General features: G+C 40.2%; 1 long non-coding RNA gene across 1 annotated transcript; it reads right to left on the bottom strand.

Annotated features, from left to right (window-relative positions):
* Nucleotides 1-294: 294 nt before the first annotated feature.
* On the bottom strand, nt 295-20719 carry LOC137046671 (uncharacterized). The gene is made up of 4 exons (XR_010899023.1): nt 20588-20719; nt 19124-19186; nt 494-608; nt 295-397 (listed from the first exon to the last, which is right to left on the bottom strand). It is a non-coding gene; the product is annotated as an uncharacterized lncRNA (long non-coding RNA).
* Nucleotides 20720-24522: the final 3803 nt, after the last annotated feature.

Below are 24522 nucleotides of genomic sequence, written 5' to 3'. Positions count from 1 at the left end.
GTATATATTTTACTATTCAGTTATTTAGTCAGAATATGGGTCATTTGGAATGGCTGTCAATATAAAAAGATTCTTATATGGTGTATTTATAGCACCTTCCAGCAGGGGCTAATGTGGCCGTGCTAACCAGCATAACCCTTGACCCCCTTAAAATTAAAGTAATGACAACAAACTAAAATGTTTAGCATTGCATAATACATTTTCACATAGTATTTTATTTAAAGTAGGCACAGTGTGCAGTATGCTAGCATTGCATTACAAACAGCCCCTGTTATTATAGATCTTAAGTGAACTGACCTCAGTGGTGGCCCTGCTGAGAACTCATTGGTCACGCAGCTGATGACCTCAGTATGTGACCTTAGCTGTGACCTCCTTGATTGACACATTTTCAAATTGCCTTTACCAACATAAACATATTAAGCAGATGGATGGCAGACTCAGCTTTTTGTCCACAATCTTAAAAAAAACAAAAACATTTTTTGTTTATACACACCTGTACCAAGCATTTTTGCTCATGTGTGCCGACACCTGTACAATCACAGACAGCATTCTGAGCGAGCAGGTCTCCAATCTCATTAGGTTTCATTAGCGAGGTCTGTGAGAAATCCCTGAAAGATGCACACAGATGTCTTCAGAGGAAACACATGCTATAGTGCACCACTTATTAAGTTGAGATTTTTTTTTTGCCATCATAAACAAACTAATTTATGCTTAATTGTCTTCTTGTAAACTGTAAAAGAGAGTGTAGATGAATACATGTGAATTAGTATAGTGGTGACTTTAACAGCCAGACTGCCAGATACCCATTACAACACTTTAAAACTGCAAATGCATTTATTCCCTTTTGTTTTTACTGTGCCAAATCAAGTCATAATGGAGAATATTTTACTCACAGCAGGTGAATATAATTATTTACTGCATGCAGTTTATTATAAAATGTTTCCCTTGTATATTTTGGTTTAAACAGTTACATTTTATGATTTGTATTCTTTATAGTGAGCATAGAAACTGCTCCAAACATCTAGCAAATAACATTAAGACACACTTTTTTGTTATAGAATTTAAATTATGAAATGTGAAAAAGGGTCCATGTAGTTTTCTGTCCCACCACCTTATATTATTTCAATCACGGAAGTTTTCCAAGTGAAAAAAATGTTTCTTGCTGAATAAAAACGTTTTGTCAATGTATGCAAAAGCATTGAAATATAATTTTCCCGCAAGTACGTGCTGTTTAGCGTTGGTTTATCTGTAATTTATAATCATAAACAACACTAAAAGGCTTGGGGAAAATTGTGTAATTGTGATTACATTCACACAAAACAATGGTAAGTAGCAGGAAATGTGTGTAGACAATGTGCGATCATAATTCCTAAATGCTCAAATGTCAGGGTATACGATATGCATAATGGTAATGCTGGACCTGTTTTTTGGCAAGTGGTCAGGCATATGTGAGTAGTTGCCTCCCTTTTTGGGGATAAAATGGGTCTTACTCGCCGCCCCAGAGTGACAGGAGGTTAAGCAGAGAGTGTGGGAGACTACCGCCTTTCTGCCCCCTCAGGGTCAATGTGTCAAACGGTGCCAGGACAGGTCTGCCCTGCTACCCAACAGGTCACTTCCAGGTGTCGGTATTGAAAAGCCAGTTACTCTCAACCACTAGGCAATAGTCTGTCAGCCTATTTCATCATCATAACCCCTAGGAATTCCTCAGCAGTTGTTTTTTTACACTTTCGTCTCTAATCAATTTACACATGCTGTGAGCACTTAAGCTATCTGAAGTTTCCTTTCTTTGCAGAGTGGTATTTAAAATGCTAAGTCTGCTTGTGGAATACATTCCGCTCATATATCATTCCTAGGGGGGTCCGCAATGTTCTGGAATACTTTCAATTAATGAACCAGATGGTATTTTCACAACAACACCTGCGATGTTTTGGCACCTTATACTCCAATATAAACTTGTACCTGGAAAAAATCCTGGCAGTGACAGTTAAAATGATCTAGAAGCACCCTGCCTCTTGCTAACCTGTTAATATCTCTCTAACATCTCGACTGACTCTAATGGAGGTGATTTTTTATTTTACTTCTTATTTTTTGGGTTGCACTCCAGTGTAATCTTTCAAAGAGACACATCTGTCTGGGATAAGTTCCAAAGGAGCAGAGGGGCAGAAAATGTAAAAGCCAATTTCCATGTGTCGGGTACTTATAAGTTAATGTTCGGTGAGAGCTTTGCAAGGGGAAACCTACCGTCAGCGTCTCGCTGTTTGGGGTAAATTTATTAGCTGGACAGATACGACCACATGACACGCTGGGTTAGGAATGCTGGAAGTGTCAGGGTAAACGAGTGTACGATTTCCCATTTATTTTCATTATTTTGTCTTCTGTAAAATTGCCAATTACTGTTAATCTGTCTCAATTTATTCACCCCCCATCAAGTGTCGTTCAGGATAAACATATTCTGGTATATTACGGTACGGTGTACACATGTCAGGATATTTAAGCCACCTGGAAAGACATTGGACACTGAGAGAATATAAAAATCCTAATGTGTCTACTCTGTGTGTGCTGACTATATAAGCACACAGAATGAACTGAGAAAAGTTCTAAATAAAGTAAAATAAAAAAAGCGCAAGTCTTTTTAATTCTGCCAAGAAGGTTCCAACCTGTAAATAGACTACCGCTCAAAAGTTGGGGAAGGTAAGATTTTTTTAATTTTTTTTTTTTAATTTTTAAAAAGAAGTCAATTACTAAGAAATATTGTCAAATATTATTACAATTGTGTTTTTGTATTTTAATATGATTAAAATATAATTTATTCATGTGATGGCAAATTTGAATTTTCAGCAGCCATTGCTCCAGTCTCAGTGTCACATGATCCTTCAGAAATAATTTTAATATTTGGTGCTCAAGAAACATTTCTTTTTTACTCATCCAATTTTTTATTTTATTTTATATAATAGTTTAATATTTCATAATTATTTGATAGAAAAGTTAAAAAAGACAGCATCCATTTAAAACATAATTCTTTTGTAACCTTAAAAATCTTTACTGTCACTTTTTAATGCAAACTTGCTGAATAGAAAATATTAAGAAAAAGTCACATTGTTCTCAATAGGGCACATCTGATTGGTTCCTGCTGTATCAGCTGCCAATGAGCTCACTGTTTTGATTTTAAATTCAAAATACTTGTTACACCGCTATTGATCTGGCAAGGGTAATTCATGTATGTCATATTGTGCAGCTGCAGAATGTCCTATTTGCTTATAAAATAACCAAAAGCAGCAACAGCAAAAACTAACATCAGCAGCAATTACCGGCATCAGCTGCAATAACTAACATGAGCAGCAATAATCAGCGTTAGCAGCAATAACCAGCCACAGCAGCAATAACCAACATCAGCAACAATTACCAGCATCAGCAGCAATTACCGGCATCAGCAACAATAACCAACATCAGTAGTAATAATTGGCATCGGCAGCAATAACCAGCATCAGCAGCAATAACCAACATCAGGAGCAATAATCGGCATCAGTAGCAATAATCGGCATCAACAGCAATAACCGGCATCGGTGGCAATAACCAACATCAGCAGCAATAACCGGCATCAGCAGCAATAACCAACATCAGCAGCAATAATCGGCATCAGCAGCAATAACCGGCATCAGCAGCTATAACCGACATCAGCAGCAATAACAAACATCAGAAACAATAATCGGCATCAGCAGCAATTACCAGCATCAGCAGCAATAACCAACATCAGCAGCAATAAACAGCATCAGCAGCAATAACCAGCATCAGCAGCAATAATCGGCATCATAGCAATAACCGGCATCAACAGCAATAACCGCCATCAGTGGCAATAACCGGCATCAGCAGCAATAACTAACATCAGCAACAATAACCTGTATCAGCAGCAATAACCTGTATCAGCAGCAATAACCAACATCAGCAGCAATAATCGCCATCACCAGCAATATCCAACATCAGCAGCAATAATCGGCATCATAGCAATAACCGGCATCAGTAGCAATAATTGGCATCGGCAGCAATAACCAGCATCAGCAGCAATAACCAACATCAGTAGCAATAATCGGCTTCAGTAGCAATAACCGGCATCAACAGCAATAACTGGCATCAGTGGCAATAACCAACATCAGCAGCAATAACCGGCATCAGCAGCAATAACCAACATCAGCAGCAATATTTGGCATCAGCAGCAATAACCGGCATCAGCAGCAATAACCGCCATCAGTGGAAATAACCAACATGAGCAGCAATAACCAACATCAGAAACAATAATCTGCATTAGCAGCAATAACCAACATCAGTAGCAATTAGAGCTGCAACTAACGATTATTTTTTCTGTCGACTAATCTAACGATTATTTTTTCGATTAGTCGACTAATCTAACGATTAATTTTTTTACCCTTTGAAATTTTTCAAAATTCTGTGGCACCCCCTCACATAAGTTACGCTAGAGGTGTAACAGTACAGACTGCTCACAGTTCGCTTTGTATCGCGGTTTTAGGTTCACGTTTCAGTACAGTTCGGTATTTGCTATGTTCAGAGGAAAAAGGACTACTGTCAAAAGAAAATAAAGAAAATAAGAACAGATAACTTAAATAGAAGCAGCAGCACAAATAAATACTGTTGAGCAAAGATGAGAATAAAATAAACAATGCTTTTCAGGTTTTTCGGGTAGGTCTAACATTAGTTTTTTGAGAAATGGAATGAAGTAATCAAAAGTAAAATAACCACACATTTAACTGTTTAAAATTAAAAAAAAGAATCCTTATTAAACTTTGACATTAAACAGACAGCAGTGAAGGCTACTGCCCCTTTAAGACCCACGGATAGTCGTCGTATTTTCTGTATAAAGTTCACTTAAGGCATAGAGTAGGCTATGAGATTTTGACATACTTTTTGTGAGTTTGTCCGTTTAAGCACAGGATTTGAAAGAGAACTCAATATTTGCGCGCTGTGGGACGAGTGCACATCAGCACAGAGACAGATCTTCTCATTCGCGTCTCCTGGCTACACTCGGGTGATGACTGTGAAAATGACTGCTCATATTCGGACGTACAGCAGCACTCGCATGCGTTTTATAAAGTTTACAAAGAGAGACCGTTTGCCCACGTTTTTCTTTTATTATCGCTGTTGTTGTAGTAGTGTATACCTGAGGAGTCAGCACGTATCCATCGACAGAAACATACATACAGCATTATTTTCAAGTTACACCCCATATTAAAGATGCGTCATCAGATGTGAGATGAACCGCGGTGTAAGTGCGTCCCGGCATCTTTTGCTCGGGATCCCGGTTGGGAAACACTGGTCTGTATTGATTGACACCGCGCTGGTTTGTTTAGAATTATATGAGCGCCGTGACCGCGCGCTGCCGTGTGATGAAGGCGTGTCGCAACCCTGTTATTCAACTGCTCTGGTTTTAAAAGCTATGTCACACTAAATGCGCCAAAATGCAATAAAACTTGTTTTACGGTCGATGCAACCCACGTGTGTGTGTGTGTGTGTGTGTGTGTGTGTGTGTGTGTGTGTGTGTGTGTGTGTGTGTGTGTGTGTGTGTGTGAGTAAGAGACGCGCAAAAGGGCGGAGAGAGAACTTAAGGAAATGCAGCTAAACGAATATGCGTGCGTCTTTTAAATAGTGTAAAAATGAATGAATGACGAATGTGGCGGCCGTTATTGATTATGTGGCAGTCCGCCACAAATTAGTCTATGTGTGGGAAACACTGTTTGGCCTCTGTTTAAACGTATTCCCATACTTTTGATATTCGCTGTCTAGGTTTTTGTGATAGAACCAGGAGCAGAAGCCAACATTACGCGAGATGAACGTCTGACACGACGCGTCGACGCATTTCACGAACGTCAACGTATTTCCGTAGTCGACGTCATCGATGACGTCGACGCGTCGTTGCAGCACTAGTAGCAATAATCGGCTTCAGTAGCAATAACCGGCATCAACAGCAATAACTGGCATCAGTGGCAATAACCAACATCAGCAGCAATAACCAACATCAGCAGCAATATTTGGCATCAGCAGCAATAACCGGCATCAGCAGCAATAACCGCCATCAGTGGCAATAACCAACATGAGCAGCAATAACCAACATCAGAAACAATAATCTGCATTAGCAGCAATAACCAACATCAGCAGCAATAATCGGCATTGGCAGGAATAAACAGCATCATAGCAATAACCGGCATCAACAGCAATAACCGCCATCAGTGGCAATAACCGGCATCAGCAGCAATAACTAACATCAGCAACAATAACCGGCATCAGCAGCAATAACCAACATCAGCAGCAATAACCGGCATCAGCAGCAATAACCAACATCAGCAGCAATAATCGCAATCAGCAGCAATATCCAACATCAGCAGCAATAACCGGCATCAGCAGCAATAATCGGCATCAGAGCAATAACCGGCATCAACAGCAATAACCGCCATCAGTGGCAATAACCGACATCAGCAGCAATAACTAACATCAGCAACAATAACCGGCATCAGCAGCAATAACCGGCATCAGCAGCAATAACCGACATCAGCAGCAATATCCAACATCAGCAGCAATAACCAACATCAGCAGCAATAACCGGCATCAGCAGCAATATCCGGCATCAGCAGCAATAACCAACATCAGCAGCAATAATCGGCATCAGCAGCAATAACCGGCATCAGCAGCAATAACCGGCATCAGCAGCAATAACCAACATCAGCAGCAATAACCGGTATCAGCAGCAATAATCAACATCCGCAGCAATAATCAACATCCGCAGCAATAATTGGCATCAGCAGCAATAACCGCCATCAGCGGCAATAACCAACATCAGCAGCAATAACCAACATCAGCAACAATAACCGGCATCAGCAGCAATACTGGCATCAGCTGATTGGTTCCTGCTGTATCAGCTGCCAATGAGCTCACTGTTTTGATTTTAAATTCAAAAGTAAAACTACTTGGTACACCGCTATTGATCTGCCAAGGGTAATTCATGTATGTCATATTGTGCAGCTGCAGAATGTCTTATTTACTTATAAAATAACCAACAGCAGCAACAGCAATAACTAACATCAGCAGCAATTACCGCCATCAGCGTCAATAACCAACATCAGCAGCAATAACTGGCATCAGCAGCAATAACCAACATCAGCAGCAATAATTGGCATCAGCAGCAATAACCAATATCAGCAGCAATAATCGGCATCAGCAACAATAACCGGCATCAACAGCAATAACCGTCATCAGCGGCGATAACCAGAATCAGCAGCAATAACCGTCATCAGCGGCGATAACCAGAATCAGCAGCAATAACCAACATCCGGCATCAGGCATCAATAACCGGCATCAGCAGAAATAACCAACATTCGCAGCAATAACCGGCATCTGCAGCAATAACCAATATCAGCAGCTATAACAGGCAATCAGCAGCAATATCCGCCATCAGGAGCAATAACCAACATCAGCAGCAATAACCGGCATCAGCAGCAATAACCAACATCAGCAGCAGCAGCATCAACCAACATCAGCAGTAATAACCGTCATCAGCAGCAATAAATAACATAAGCAGCAATAATCAACAATAGTGCTCTCATGACAGAAATATACACAATCAGGCACAACATTATGGCCACTTTCCCAATATTGTGTTGGTCCCCCTTTTGCTGCTAAAACAGCCCTGATCCATCAAGGCATGGTCTCCACTAGAAGTCGGGTCTGAGTGCTCCACCTCCCTGCCTCCAGGCAGCAGGCAGCAGAGTGGGCACCGAGAATGCCTCCAGGCCTTTTCACCCACACTCTGTCCAAATCAGGAGTCACACACACAACACTCAGGGCCACCCCCGGGCCGAGTCGGGCCAGAGCACTCCGCCTCGCTGACCCACCCCGGGTACTTCTGTGGTGCCATTGGTCCCGCTTGTTCGGTGTCTGGGGGCTTGGCTACAGCTCCCCAGGCCGTCTCGCAGGCTCATCCGTACCATCAGACTCGGCTACGCGATTCAGTTCGCTCACGGCCTCCCAAGTACAAGGGCATCCTCTTCACCTCCATGTGAAGCTTCGACGCTCACGTCTTGTGGTCAGAGATTAATGTCCTACTGGCGAAGGACGCGGTTGCGCCAGTTCCTCCAGCCGATATGAAGTCAGGCCCCTACTTCATTGTACCCAAGAAAGGTGGTGGGTTACAGCCAATCTTGGACCTGCGTATCCTGAATCGAGCCCTGCACAAGCTCCCGTTCCAGCCTGTTGGGCCTTTGGGTCAACCAAGAGAAGAGCAAACTCTGTCCTACGCAGAGGATCTCATACCTCGGTATAGAGCCGGATTCAGTCAGCCAGACTGCACGCCTCACAGAGGAGCGAGTCCAGCCGATGTTGAACTGCTTGAATTCATTCAAAGGCAGGACAGCGGTCCCACTGAAATCTCTTCAGAGGCTCCTGGGGCATATGGAATCTGCAGCTGTGGTAACGCCGCTTGGATTGCTTCATATGAGAAAGCTTCAACACTGGCTCCATGGTCGAGTCCGGAGGTAGGCGTGGCAGTACGGACCAATAACGGGTCCCAGTGACTCCTTACTGCTGCCAAACTTTCAGCCCGTGGTCCAACACTTCGTTTCTCTGGGCCAGGGTGCCCTTAGAACAAGTGTCCAGGCATGCTGTGCTTTTCACGGATGCCTCTGCCACGGGCAGAGGCATCCGTGAAGCAGCTGAGGTCGCTTCGGGCCATTCACATCCCAGGTGCGCTTAACCGGACAGCCGACGAGCTCTTACGGCAGCCAGGTGGTTCAGCTGATATGGGACCTCTTCGGAGCCGCAGGTAGACCTGTTTGCCTCTCGGGACTCGACCCATTACCAATGGTACTATTCCCTGACCAGGGGCACCCTTGACACAGATGCACTGGTTCACAGCTGGCCCTGGGACCTACACAAGTATGCGTTTTCCCCCAGTGAGCCTTCTTGCACAGACCCTGTGCAAAGTCAGGGAGGACGAGGAGCAGGTCTTATTAGTTGCGCCCTATTGGCCCAACCGGACCTGGATCCCAGAACTAACTCCAGATCTGGAATCTCCATGTCTGGTCCTTGGACAGGACGCAGAGGTTCTAGGTGGGCTACCACATGCAGTGGTAGACACCATCTCTTCGGCTAGAGCCCCCTCTATGAGGTGCCTCTACACCTTGATGTGGAACCTATTTGTTGAGGGGTGTTCTTCCCACTGGGAAGACCCCCGAAGGTGATCAATTGGTGTCGTGCTTTCTTTCCTGCAAGATGGGTTTGAGCGAAGGCTGTCTCCCTCCACCCTCAAAGTGTACGTCGCAGCAATAGCGGCATATCACGACACAGTTGAAGGTAAGTCCGTAGGGAAGCACAACCTAATCGTCAGGTTCCTCGGAGGTGCGAGGAGGCTGAATCCATGCTCTTCGTGTGTACGTAGCTCGGACTTAGAGCTTTCGGACCTCGGAGCAACTCTTCGTCTGTTACGGAGGTCGGCAGAAGGGAAAGGCTGTCTCCAAGCAGAGGTTAGCCCTCTGGATAGTGGATGCTATCGTCTTGGCTTACCAGTCCCAAGACGTGCCTTGCCCGGTTGGGTTGCGAGCACACTCAACAAGGAGTGTGGCTTCTTCCTGGGCACTGGCTCAAGGCGCCTCGCTAACAGACATGTAGAGCTGTGGGCTGGGCGACACCTATCACGTTCGCTAGATTCTATAGCCTCCGTGTAGAGGCGGTGCCTTCCCACATTCTCGCCCCCAGTGGCCAGAAGCGCAAAGTGCCCGTTCTAAGTGTCGGCTTTCAAGGCCACTCCCACCCTCTGAGCCGGATACATGCATCTATTGTCTCCAGTTGTGTTTCCCGGAAACGGCTAACCCTGTCGAGCTCCTCCGTCACCCCTGCAGTGTCAGACATTGCGACCATCTAATGCCAGGCCTGCACCCGTATGCTTGTGGAACATGTGTGTAGGCTGGGTTCCATATGTAGCGGTTTGCTCTTGGCAACCCCATATGTGTATTCTTCCACGGTACCAGCTACCCTACTTGGCTAGCCCCGTGTCTTTCCCTTGACAGAGCCCGCTCTGTCGTCTCTGGGCGTGTTCTTTCCCCCCTGGAATCAGGTTGGAACCACCCCAGAGACTGCCATATGTTGCACTACCCTGCTAGGTTAGTCCTTATGTGTATTCCACCACCATTCCTTCCCTGAAGGACGTGGCCCGCAGCATACCATCTCCTGAGACAGGCACACTTTCCAAGCGTTATCCAATAGTCACACTGAGTGGGTCTTGCAGAAACGGCAGTGACTGACCTCCCTGCTTGGAGCCCTGACTTCCATACCATCTAAGACGGTCTGGTACGCTCAAGCAGGACGCTGGAAGGGCCAGCCTATTGGCGTTTTGTAGGGATCCCAATTTGTCAGTCAGTTCCGACATACATCAAACGTGTATAAGCATAAGACACCCTGGCTGCCTCAGGGGTCACATCAATTTGACAATTAACTCTCGCCCCGTGGCTTTAGACAAGAGTGCTAACATCAGGCTAAAGGGTAAAAGGAGGAAGGAAGCACTACGATATGAGGAAATGCATTAAACGTTTTCAGTGTTTACACTAAATTAAAACTTTTAACCTATTAAAAACAACCAGGTTGCAGAATACAAGACTGAATAGTTTGTTTTACAGACTTTTAGACAGAACTATTAAACAGGAATACATTGAAATGCTAAAAGAAATACGAAAATAAAAAGTGAGAATGTCTGTAAAACATTCTGTAAAAAGTAAGAACCGTGAAGTGAAAACAAGCTAATCAAATAATTATCTGTGGGCTTTAGTGATAAAGGCCACCGCAGCGCTCAGAGCAGTAATGTGCAGTATCTAGTGATTTAATTAGAGCATAATGGATTTGGCTAATCAGTGACACAATGTGTTGTTTTACGGCCCTCCGTTGAGAATACTGCTCATTTCAGAGCAGATAAAGAACAGATTATATCGCTCCTCACTGACAAATTTCAAACCAATTCATTACCAGACCAGGATATGTTGGCGTAAAAGATCAAATAAATAATAAAAGATAAAATAAATGATAAAATCTCATAATTTTGCTATACATAAAATGTCCGGTTTCCTTCCCTGAATCACCAGGATTAAGTATCGCATGAGTCACTCTCATATAGGACCACATGAGAGGCAGAACTGGCCTATTATGTCTCCGTCAGCCTTGAGCTTTCTCCAGAAATCATTACTGTACGCGGCCCGCTCATAAACCTTGACTTCCCTCGGTTAGACTGCCAGGACAGTGTTTTTAATCACGCAAACATCAACAGCCCTGTTTATCTAGGAGTCTAAAACATTTATCTTCAAGAAAATCACAAAAACACCTTTATAAAAGGATGTTCTGAAAGCATATGTGTTATTTGCAATCAAGCATTTAGGTTTTTCAAAAAATAGAAAAAGGCACATTGACAGACTGTCCTTTTCTATCTGCCAATCTGTGCCAATATCCTGTCTATGCTGGCACCATGTGGGGATTCACATGGGGCGCCTGAGGCATAGAGATGTGATTAATTTAACTGTGTCAAATAGTTTTACTACCAGGTTTCACCGTGTTTACTGGAAGGAAGAAAATGGTGCTTCTACAATTTTTATCCAGCGGAAAGTTCACCTTCTGTGACCGACACGGGTGTCTGTTTTATTTCCTGTTTTTCTGCAGTGAAATATACTGCAAAAAAAAACAAAAAAACAATTATATATATATATATATATATATATATATATATATATATATATATATATATAAAATTGTTTTGTTTTTTTTTTCGTTTTTTTTTCTAACAGACATTATTCTATAATTTGTACATTACAACGTCTGATATAATATACATTATTCAACATTGCTACTCTATTAAATACTGAATATATGCTTATGATTTTTTTTTTTTTTTTTACATTTGGAAATGTGTGTAACACTTTATAATACGGTTTCCTTTGTTAGCATTAGTTAACCAAATTAGTTAACATGAACTAATAATAAACTTACAACATTTATCTTAGTTCATTTTAATTTCAACATTTACTAATGCATATTATTATTGGAAGTTGTATCTGATAACATAATGCACTGTGGACTAACATGAATGTTATTTTTTTATTAACTAACATTAATTAACAATGAGCTCTTAGATTATTTATTAACCTTTGTTAATGTTAGTTGAAAGAATAGTTCACCGAAAAAAGAAAATTACTCCATGATTTACTCACCCTCAAGTCATCCTAGGTGTATATGACATTCTTCTTTCAAACGAAAACAATTAAGAGTTATATTAAAAAATGTCCAGGCTAATCCAAGCATTATAATGGTACTGAATGGCAACCCAAAATTTGAAGCTCAAAAAAATGCATCCATGGATCCAGGGGGTTAATAAAGGCCTTCAATGTAAAACGATGGGTTTGTGTAAGAAAAAATATCCATATTTAAAACTTTATAAAGTAAAATATCTAACTTCCACAAAAAGTGTAACACCTCTCGCTGTTTAAAATGTTTATGCTACATCCGACGTCATCGCTGAGGCACGTAACCCTTTTTAGTAAGTTGTATACTGAGGTTTGTCTTTCAGGAGCTTGACATTTTACTTTGTTTAAATATGGATATGTTTCTAAAACCCATCAATTTGCTTAAGAAGGGCTTTATTATCCCCCTGTAGCTGTGTGGAGTACTTTTATAATGGATTCACTTTTTTGAGCTTCAAATTTTAGGCTTCCATTATAATGATTGGATTACTCAGGACATTTTTAATAAAACTCTAACTGTATTCGTCTGAAAGAAGAATGTCATATACACCTAGGATGGCTTGTTTTTGAGTAAATTGTGGGGTCATTTAAATTTTGGGGTAAACCATTCCTTTTATGCATTAACTAATTAAAAAAAAATGATACTTTACTGTAAAGTGTCACCAAAAATTGTCCTAAATGTAAAACCCTTCTTACAATATGATGAATTATATTTCATATAGCTTTTAGAGGGTTATTAATAAATAACACTCAAGCAGTGTCAGTGAGTTTAGATTCATATTCATGCGTCACTACTTCTACAATAAACATAAGAGGTAGAGACGATTTTATTCAGAACTGATTCTGAACAACATTCATACAAAGATATATACTTTTAGGTTGCTTTGCATCCTTTTCTAAAGCTTAGAAGCTTGACTCATCATGCATTGTAATCCAATGGAAAAGAGCAATCACCAGAGTCTTCAGAATTTGAGTACAGGTTTGGAATGACATGAGGATGAGTAAATGATGGCAGAACTTTCCTATCAAGAAGAGTCTCTGTTCAGACCCAGACTATCTGCTTAATTAGCAACATATGCAAAGTCTAAAGAAACTCCAGACATACTCAGACTTCTTGGACTGGTAAATCAGATCCAGTTGGAGAGAGACGCCTGATAAACAACTGAATTAATCTGGGTTATACTGATTAATCTTTTTTTATTGGGTAACATCTGTATTCATTTCCTTTCATAATCATATTTATAATGTTAGCTTTACTCTCTACTTTAAATGAAATGTACCGCTGTACAAGGCAGAAATTTAATTTCACCTGATATATAAAAATGCATTGACTATGAATGAAATTTGCAGTAACACATGATTCATGTCTCTGATTTACAATTTGCAAAGCTGCATGTCCTCCCTAACAAGAAACATTACATTGAAGATCAGTATAAAAACTGTTATTAGTTGCTTAGCAACATGTCATCATGACAGTGCGGCGTTTCATATTTCTTAAGGCTATAATCTCAGTGGTGCTACTGGACTTTTGTTCTTCCACCTCTCTGCAGACACATACTGGAGTGTGTGTGTGTGTTTGTGCATCTCTCTCTCTCTCTGTCTCTATGGACGTGCGGCCTAACAAAGCCTCATCGTGCAACACCTAACTACATTTCATAATATACACAGGGGGTGAAATGGAGAAATCCTTCACCGACCCCTTCACATGTCAACACGATAACAGTGGCCATGTGTCTTTCCAGTATATTGACCAAAGAAATCAAAACAGCATGCCTCATTTGCTGCGCTAGGGGATGGACTTTGAATTCATTTTTGGTTGAAGGAGCATCAAACTACTCTTGATTAAGCTACTAATGATGCGTCAGTGACAACAAGCTGCCTCGTGGCTCTAATTGATCTTCCAATCTTCCTCTGTGGAGATTTCTCCTACCTGCAGCGTGGGACGGACTATTTTAAGACATGATATATTATTCCTCTAAAAGTCAGTGGCTGAAATGGTGGAAAAAAGGGTGAAATGACGGCTCCTCTTACAAGATGGCATAATGAGCCTCGCCTGCGACCGAGCTGTGAGATCCGCCCATTAAAACGAAACCCCATGTTTGCCATCGTTAAAAAAGCAGCTGCATTTTCGCAGGTCATGACTGATAGGCCGCTCCGAGCACTCTGATACAGGCTAAGCTAATTGTTGAAATGCTCATTAAATCAGATAAAGTAGCACATAAATCAGACTGAAGGTTTGAACTATGGTCAGCCTGTGCCGTTTGGCTGGAGTAAATCTCCCAGGGACATTTGTTCAGTGCCTTAGATCTCATTACATCTTTTTCTTGACAAAGTTCCAGCTTCTCTGATACTGTACAAAGCCTGGACTTAAACACAGCTGTGGGCCTCGGATGAAAGTCGAGCTTGACATAATGTTGCAAATCTGAGCATGAAATGAGAATTGTTTTATGTGTTGGATTTGGGTTTAACAGCCTTGTTGGTAAATCTGAGACACAAAAAATGGCAACAAAACATTGCATGGGCCATAATTCTTTGCATAACGTGGCATAGGCTCTATCGTAAATTTAACCGAAAAAGCAATTAAACAATACTGACGTAATGCTGTACATGAATTGGAGAAAAATCTCATAAATATGGATGGGTTGGATCGAATATTTGGTTCCGAGAGTCCTGACATGTACTAGGCGACCAGACATCGTAAATAAAGGTTAGCGATGATGAATGAAGCACGAGCATTGATTTTATTTGCCCTCCTCTGACTCTGATTCGTGACCCGTTGGCAGTCTGAAGGCAACACTCCATCAGATCCCGCTGCTCTCTTGGAATAGCAGGGAAACGCATTTAAAGCCTCATTTGGAGCACATGTTTTGGGTGGGGGAAGCCAAAAGTTGACATGCAACACAATTTCTGTATGCCTTGATAAATCTGCTATGTGATTAATAACTCACTGGCTTTTGCTAACCACATGCAAACGGATATGTCATCTCTCATTACCGTTTTATTATCGACTAATCGATATTTCACTGCTGTGATGCTTCTACCAGATGTCAACAAGCAAATTGAGATACAGTGTTTCTTACACTGAAAATAATCCAACAGGCTTTGTTAGCGCACACAGGGAGGCTTTGCAGATCGTTTTTTTTGCCTATCAAATAGTACTGAACCAGACTTGTACTCGCAAAGTTGTATTAAAATTATTTGATAAATGTTAAACACACACGCACACACACACACACACGCACACACGCGCACACGCGCACACACACACACACACACACACACACACACAAACACAAACACAACAACACGCATAGTGTTTCCATGTTTTATGGGGACTTTCCATAGGCGTATAGGATTTCATACCGTACAAACCGTATTTTCTCTCCCCCTACACTGCCCCTGCCCCTAAACCTACCCATCACAGGAAACATTCTGCATTTTTACTTTCTCAAAAATAAAAAAAAATAAAAAATTCTGTATGATTTATAAGATGTTTTCCTCATGGGGACCAAAACATGTCCCAAGGACTAGGATTTCGGATATTGCCATCTTTGTGGGGACATTTTGTCCCCATAACGTAGGGATTACCAGCCCAATTAATTAAAAATGAATTACCCAAAATTACCCCATGATTTACTTACCCTCAATGTCCTTTGAGTTTGAAGCTCAAAAAAGCATATCCATCCATCCATAATAAATGTACTCCACATGGATCGATATGGGGTTAATAAAGGCCCTCTGAAACTAATTAATGGGATATGTTAGAAAAATATCCATATTTAAAACAGTAAGAATATCAGGAAAAAGCCAAGACCACCTTTCGTATTCAACTTAAGGAAAAAAAAAAACTAGTGTGATGTATCTTTAGAACGTAGCATTTTGAACTACGAGAGGCATTACACTTTCCTCGTAAGGTGAATATGGAAGGCGATCTGGCGGAAGCTAGATATTTTTACTTTATAAAGTTTTAAATATGGATATTTTTCTTAAAAAACAAACAAACATTGATTTGCTTCAGAAAGCCTTTATTAACCCCATATGGAGCCAAGTGGAGTACATTTATTATGGATGGATTCACTTTTTTGAGCTTCAAACTCAAAGGACCCAGTCACTGCCATTATAAAGCTTGGAAGCATCAGAATATTTATTAATATAACTCTGATTGTCAGAAAGTCATATACACCTAGGATGGCTTGAGGGTGAGTAAATTATGGGGTAATTTTCATTTTAAAGTGAACTAATACTTTAATGTGATCTGCCTGCTGTGAAAACATTGTATTATAACTGAACTGAACTGAGCTGGATGATGACATCACTATTTGCTCCAGAGCTGCTGTATTGATAAATGAACTAAGGGCATGTTTACACAACAATGTTTTTTTTTCCTCCACTGTACAGATGACAACATTATCGAAATGATTCCCGTTCACACGGATCCGCGGAAACTACAAATGCTGCATGATGTGTTTGCATTCCAGACTAGTAGTTGGCAATGTCACTTTGTAAAGAACATCTGTGCACATCAAGGGGGTAATCTAGCACTCGGAATGAGTTCCACCCATAGGGGCGGCCCTTGCTAACCAAGCCATTACCTGCTGTTAGCATCCCATTGACTCCCATTCATTTTTGAGTCACTTTGACAGTGAATAACTTTGCATCTGAAGCGTTTAAAGACTCCATTAGTCCATTGTTTATTTATAAAGAAACACGACAATGCATAAAAGGCTCCATTACCTTGTATCTTACACTATCGCCCCGTAGAAGCTGCTTTTGTAAAAATAGGCTAACGATTGCGTCATAACCGCAACGCGACTGTCGCACAGTTGAGAAATTACCGTATAGACAGGAGGAGACGCTCATAGACAATCTTTTACAGTCTATGAGACAGTCGGGGGGACGTGGAGACATAAAGTCTGATAAAGTCAAGGGAGAAGAATGGGGAGAAGCCCATAGTGAGCCAAAAGCAACGGGACAAAACATTTAAACAACATGATTCAGATTTCACTTTCCACAACTATTAGAAGACAGACAGGTTGCTCACGTCACATCTACATCGTCAAGCTCAGTCTGAGCCTGCGCAGTTCGCTCAGCCATCAGGAAGTGAGTGCTTCTAATTGACTTCACTTTCTGCCGTTGAAGTCTATGGGAACGCTCGGCCGATTTTTTTTACTGTCTATGGTGCACATACGCATTCATACAAGTATGCCTAGACTAAACTATGGTGAAAGGGAAGTGCAAAACTAGATGTTATTTAACACACTTTTCATTCTGAAGAATCTCAAAGTGAAAGCATGCATTACTGGATACGCACCGCCGTTTTGCTGTGGCTTTGTAACAAATATTTTGGCTAAAATTTGAGTTATTTGAACACATTGTTTGAATTACTAATGATTCATCAAGATTGTGATTTGCCGCCACACACAGGTGGTTTTAGTTTCATATTTAACATAGCCTATAATTTCAGATAATTTAAATTTTCGCTGTATTCGCGGCAAAACTTCAAACACATCTTCCCTTTTTAAGAATGACTTCAGTGCCGTTCTTTGTTCTTTTCTCAGAGAAAAGCTTAACTCCAAGTCTTCCAGAGTCGCGGTCAAAGCTGATTCGAAAGACCGCCGTTTGCCAGATTCTGTGTTTACTAGTAACACGTAAGCGCAACTCTGCCGTCATTATGTTAAGCCCCGCCCACCGACTCTATACACTATGTGATTGGCGGAGTTTGGTTTTTACAGCTCAGACGTGTATTGAGAGTTGCTAGACGATACTCGCGGCAGATTAGATTTGCTGCCACTAGGGTGCGTCTAGATTTCGAGGCTATTACTCACCTAATGTCATTTCAAACCCATAAGACCTTCGTTGGAACACAAATTAAGATCCGAGAACTCCGACCCCACCATAGACAGCAAATGAATTAACTGGACAATGACTGCCATACAGCCAAAACAATATTGTTGCATTAATTTCCTGTTATCACTGTAAAGCTCATTTGAAACCATCTGTATTGTAAAAAGCGCTATATAAATAAAGGTGACTTGACATTGTGAGATTTAAAGTTGCCATTTTAATTACACAATGAGATTTATTAACTACAGTCACAATTACAAGAGGAACGTTCTAAGTAATAAAGTTGTAATTATGAGATAAGGTCAAAATCATCTTTTTATTTTTATATGGGGTGGGCTTCCCTCAAAATTAGAAAGAAAACAGAAAACTAAAAATACCTAGTTCAATTAAATTGTATTGTCAATTCCCAGAGTCCTGCCGTGCATCACCTAGGGCAGTCGGAGTACCCCAGTTAGAGAAGCACTGGACTAAATGAAAGACAGCAGGGTAACTCCCTCTTCTCACACCTCTCTCTCTCTCCTCTTGGCAGACAGAAGATTCCTGAGACAATGTACAACTTTGACACCAGCCGTTATTTTAGCGAACGCCTAATTTCATGCTGACAAGTCCAGAGCCAAGAGAAATATTCATTTCAGCCGTCTCCAGGAGTTTAGATAATCTGGCACTCTGAGACGGCATATGGAAAAACTGAAGTCGAGGAACTGTGTGCGACTAGTGTGTATAAATCAAGACCTCTGAGGAGGGGATAAAATATCTCTCACGAAATGTTTACATTCACAGCATAGCTTCATCTGTTTTTCAAAGGTTCACTTCGTGCAAATAAGGTTTAAGTAAATGGCATGGTTTTAAAACTATTTGTGTGAAGACCACTTTGTATTTTCAAGCAGACCAATCGCTCCCAGATTCATAGATCTTTTAACAAATTTGAACAAATGCGGAAGGCAAGAGGTTATTTAAGTTTGCACTTTCTGTATTTTGCTGTATATCCAAGACTCAGTACTTACCGAACTTATTCCTACGGGACGTAATTGGTCTCGCTACATCTGTACGAAGGAAAATTCAGATTGCTGTAAATCAGGATAGAAAAAGAGAAAAACATCATACTCTTTCCCATAATGATATGAAGTTTATGTCCGAAAACCACATCCTTCACATTGCATCTGGCTGCTTGGTCAATGTTAAACCATAAACCACACCAGCGACTCAGCACTCATCAGTCCACCCATCTGCACAAAATTACACATACATACAGTTTGGCAGAGAAAACTTGCTAACTACTTTAAATCATCCTCGAATTGGCAGCAGTTATGAGCGCTGGGTTTGAGTAGATGCATGGTCAGGTCATTATATGTCAGGCTCAAAATACATGATCAGATTCCTTGCTGTCATCGTGTCTTACTATTTGGCAGAGCAATAACAATATGTAGAGCTCAGACAGTGCTATTTTCTAACAGTCTCTCGTGCCAGCACGATCACCAAGGTAACACTAATAAAGATTTAAGATGTTCATTATTTACAAGCTTGTACAGACAAAGTGAGCTCAGTTCAAAATTAAATGTGTTTTTACTCTATACAATGACAATTTAGCCTAAATTGATTTGTCCCTGGCTCCATTTGAAATACTGAACATGGGTACTTTTGAGTATTTTTGTTTCTGTACTACCTGTGGTCAGATCTAAACTATGCAAAAGCTAAATGATGCAGTGCAAATGCAGCTCTTATGAAACCGTTATAACTTATAAGCAGCTGATTATGACATACCGTTTGCTATCCACAATGTAAAATCCAACAGCTGTTCTTACTAAGACTTTTTAGTAAACTTTACTTAATGTCCAATAATTGTTGAACTTACTTAAAACAATTTAGTAATCTGAACTATTTGTATGCTACACTCTCACTAACCCACACAAAATGCTGGGTTAAGACTGTTGGGCATTTTTGTGTTGGTTTATTTGATCACATTTTAAACACCATTGGGTAGTTTCAAATTTCCACTCGTTGGGTTAAACCTGCTGGGTTGCAATGCTTGGTTGATTCTACCCAGCGCTTGGTTGTTTCACGTGCTTCCCGCCTTGATTCGTTTAAATTCGCTCCCAAACTGTCATTTTGAAAGGACAATGCAAAAGGCAAACCCACCGGTTGCAGATGTTTTAAGATAAGTTCATATATTTTCATTAATAATTATTTTAATTAGCATAATTATAGTTGTTTTTCCTTCTTCGCGGCAGCAATTCATAAGCTTATGTTACATGACGTTAAGACGACAAAAGTTTTACCTCAGAATCCAATGCAATGTAATTACTGACTCGTGTTAGTTTAGGTAACGTTAGGCATGTGAGACGATAACTAGATTAATACAGTTTGTGATTACACAGAACCATGATCTCTTACGAAAATTAAACATGGTTGTAGGGATGTCACTGAAATATTAAAAATGTGACGATAGTATCTGTATAGCATCGACTCACAAGTAGACTATATTCGGTCCCGCAGCTGCGTTCAGTCGCGTCACGCAGGGCTCCAGACTGTAGTCGAATATATACGATTGTCTGTGTTAAATACTACTTAACGTTACTCGTCCATGTTTTTTTGCGTTTCTGAATGACGGAGGCGCCTGTCATATCATGAACACAGAAGACTCAAAGTCACGGCAACCCGTCAAAATAAAAGTTCGATTTCAACGTGAATAAATTGACAGAATATATTAGGTTTGTAACGTTAGTTGTCATTGTTGCCAATTTTAACACATTTGTGTATTGTACCATTTGTCAAGCAATAAAAATCATTGTTTTAACAGTCTAAACATGCATTCTTAATTTATTTCATGATTGTCTAGTTTTATAGTAGGCCAATGCACAGGAGATTTTTTTAAGAACAACCCAGCAAGAATAACCCAGAATAGCAAATCCATCAATGGTAAAAAAATTGACTACATTTTGGGTTTTCTCAACAGCCCATCCTGCTTGGTTAAAATGCCACTGGGTTAATTTAACCCAGCATGTGTTCTGTCCAATATTTACCCAGCGCTGGGTTGCCAATTGGGTTGTTTTTAACCCAGCCATTTTTAGAGTGTATGCCTTTGTTACTTAGAAAACCCAAGTAAACATTACTTGACTGTTTTGAGTACCATTTTGCCAAAAGAAAAAAAAAAAGAAAAGAAAAAAAAACAGGTGGGTGGGCAAAAGATTAAGGCGGGGCAAATCTTAATAGACTTTTCTCTAATTTCCTCCACCTCTGCAGTCATCGTTCTTCTTAGTTGCATTCACTCATTTTCCTGTCATGTTGAATGTTATTGAAAATACAACTAAATACTTTGGGAGAGTGTCACATAAGCTGACTTCATAAACTTAAGTTGATTTCCTAAAATTTCTCACCATTACGGTGATCAATGTTCCCTTTGATTGGGCACTTGGAACTTAAGTGATATTAATATAAAGCTCTTCTTATTGATGCAGAAATGCAACACGAAATCTGATTTCAAAGGAAGGGAAGTATGCTTCAGTATCACACAGACTTCAACATTCAGCATTCAAAACACAACAATGGTAACATTATTATTATTTTTTACACTTAATAAGATCATTACAAGTTCATTTCCTGTCATTATTGGTGTTATACTTACAAAAGACAGCAAATAAAATGGTAAAATAAAGCCAAAAATAATAAAAACAGAGTTACGATTGCCCTGCGATTAATTTATTCATGCTGCAATGCATTCTGGGAGTACACTTCCTCAGCTCACAGACAGAATTATGTTGAGTTCTGCTTACAAACCCCAACTAATATATGTAAGTTGGCTGAACTTTTGAAATTGAGTTCCTTGTACTCAAGTTTTATGGTAACCTCTACAAACACAATTTAACTCTACAAAGTAGTAGCAAGTAAAAAATGATGACCTAATATGATGTAATAAAATACATATGTAAATACGATGAAACCGCATAAAACACGCAATATCAGCGTTATCCCTCCTTGTTTGGTCCGCATCGCGAGTCAAAAAAAATGGTGTCTGTGAGAAAAGTTTCAGCTTGTGTCGCCGAAATGCCCCGGATGTAATTTTACTCTCTCTCTCGGTGTTGAGATTTAACTCTACATATGTTCACCGGCCAGAGAGTGCGGTTTACACTAGTAGTGTTAATTCAACACCAGACATGTAACACTTTACTCTGAGAGTCCTTAACACCAGGATTTTAACACTGGAGATTTTGCTGAGCAGCTTTTCTAAGTAAAGTCAACTTATTACTTTTTACAGTGCACACAGGGAAGCTATTGAGTCACTCTTGGGAAAAGACAGTCTCAGATGGGAAGTCCGACAGACACTATTTTTTATTAATAAAATAAAAAAGTCACTACAAGTCACTTTTCTTTATAGCGCATTATACAATACTTAACGTTTAAGCATTCATTCGTGAATCAGTGGCAGATTTTACTTGTAAAACAAATAGCACGCAAACAAGTAGCATTAATATTCATTATTTTCTTTATAGATATGCTATGATAAATTTGAATATGGGTATTTATTCTTATTTTACATGTGTACATAGACCTTCATGGAACATTAGGTCATAAATTTTGCCTCAAAAGTCATGGAAAAGTATTGGTAAAAATGTTTATGAACCCTGATCATAAAACCATCTACGGTTTGTAGAACTTTGTAGAACATATAACTTTGATAGTTCTAAAAAATAAAACATAAATAAAGCTGTTACCCTCTAGTGCCCTCTTTGAGCCCACTGGGACTCAATTTTGAAAACCACAAGCAAAACTGTATACAAAAGTATATTATAAGCTGTCTGTGAAATCCTTTTTTTTTTCTTAGCTACTAGGACAGGACAGAGTGAGACAAGACAACATTGTAAGTACAAAATAAAAACATCAAAGTTTTGGTTTTACATGTGATTAATTATGTGAAGTGTGTGTTGTGTTGGTGTGTGAGGTTGTATATGTCAACCTCTCTATCTAGTCAGTTGCAAATATGGTTTGACCCCAAAAAATTCTAACAAAATGTTTCTCAGTGGTTTACAGTAGTATCAGTATTATACAATAAGTATAATATAATAAGTATATAAGTATACATAATTATATCATTATGTCAGTACAATTTAGACAAGTCCAATAGATTCATAGACCCAGAAAACATGGGGTTAAACACCAAGATTACTTGGCTAGGTCAAATAATGACCTAATATAAGGAGTTAGGATATTTTAAGGGCTTCCTGCCCATCTTGGATTCAGTCTTGAAAAGTACACCTTTCTTGTGGTCAAACTTTGGTAAACTTTTATTATATGTTATTAAGGACACCTAATACTACAAAAAACAGCTGAAAAACCTTTTGTTAGAATTTTTTTAGGGTTAGGTTTTTTTTTTCCCATATACGCAGCCGCCTACTCATGTGTCTTTTACACCGATCAGGCATAACATTATGACATTATGAAAATTATAATACTATGTTGATCCCCCTTTTGCTGCCAAAACAGCCCTGACTCATCAAGTATTGACTCCACTCAACCCCTGAAGGTGGTATCTGACACTAAGATGTTAGCAGCAGATCCTTTAAGTCCTGTAATTTGTGAGGTGGGGCCTCCATTTATCGGACTTGTTTTTTCAACACATCCCACAGATGCTAGAATTTGGTCAAGTAAGTCAATACCTCAAACTCATTGTTGTGCTCTATTTTTATAGTCTGGATGCCAGCTGAATTTAGCCCTGCCCACAACATTTGATGGCAGGAAGATCGGCCTGGACTTGATCTGTTGTGGATCAGCTATGCTTGAACCAGAGCTGTTTGGACCAATCAAATTGTTAGCCAAAGCATCACACTGCCTTTGCCAGCTTGCCTTCTTCCCATAGTTCATCCTGATGCCATGTGTTCCCCAGGTAATTGACGCACACACACGGCCATGATGGGGAAAAAAAACATGATTCACTGTCTTTTATTGCTCCGTGGCCCAGTTCTGATGTCCATGCGCCTATACACAACAAAATGTGGTGCACTGTTTATTCTGGGGGGGGGGGGGGGGGGTTAAATGAAATAAAAAATAATTAACTGAACTGACAATAAATAAATAAAGGGGGAGGGGGTCTGGTTGGTGAACGCCCCACAGTGACGTGGGCTGGTCTATCCACCATTTGTCCCGAATCAGAGTGGGACACAGTTAGACCAGATTGCCATATTTCGATGAGATTGTTATGTGGATCTGTTGTTTTGCTCTCCTCCTGGAAGAGGTGATTGCATGTACTCAAGCCCCGAGGGGGGAGTAAGTTTACTGAGGAGATTATTTTGTTTACTCGTGTATGACCTGTGAAATTCGGATCACAAAGTCTAAACAGTTCTGCTATTTGTTTGGGGCCATTTGCAAAGTTATTTTAATAATATTTTGTACTCTGCTGGTATAATAATGT

The sequence above is a fragment of the Pseudorasbora parva genome, chromosome 18 (genome assembly GCF_024679245.1).
Source record: "Pseudorasbora parva isolate DD20220531a chromosome 18, ASM2467924v1, whole genome shotgun sequence".
Taxonomy (NCBI): Eukaryota; Metazoa; Chordata; class Actinopteri; order Cypriniformes; family Gobionidae; genus Pseudorasbora; species Pseudorasbora parva.
The sequence above is the reverse complement of the archived record's forward strand: the minus strand, read 5'-3'. Positions and strand labels throughout refer to the sequence as shown.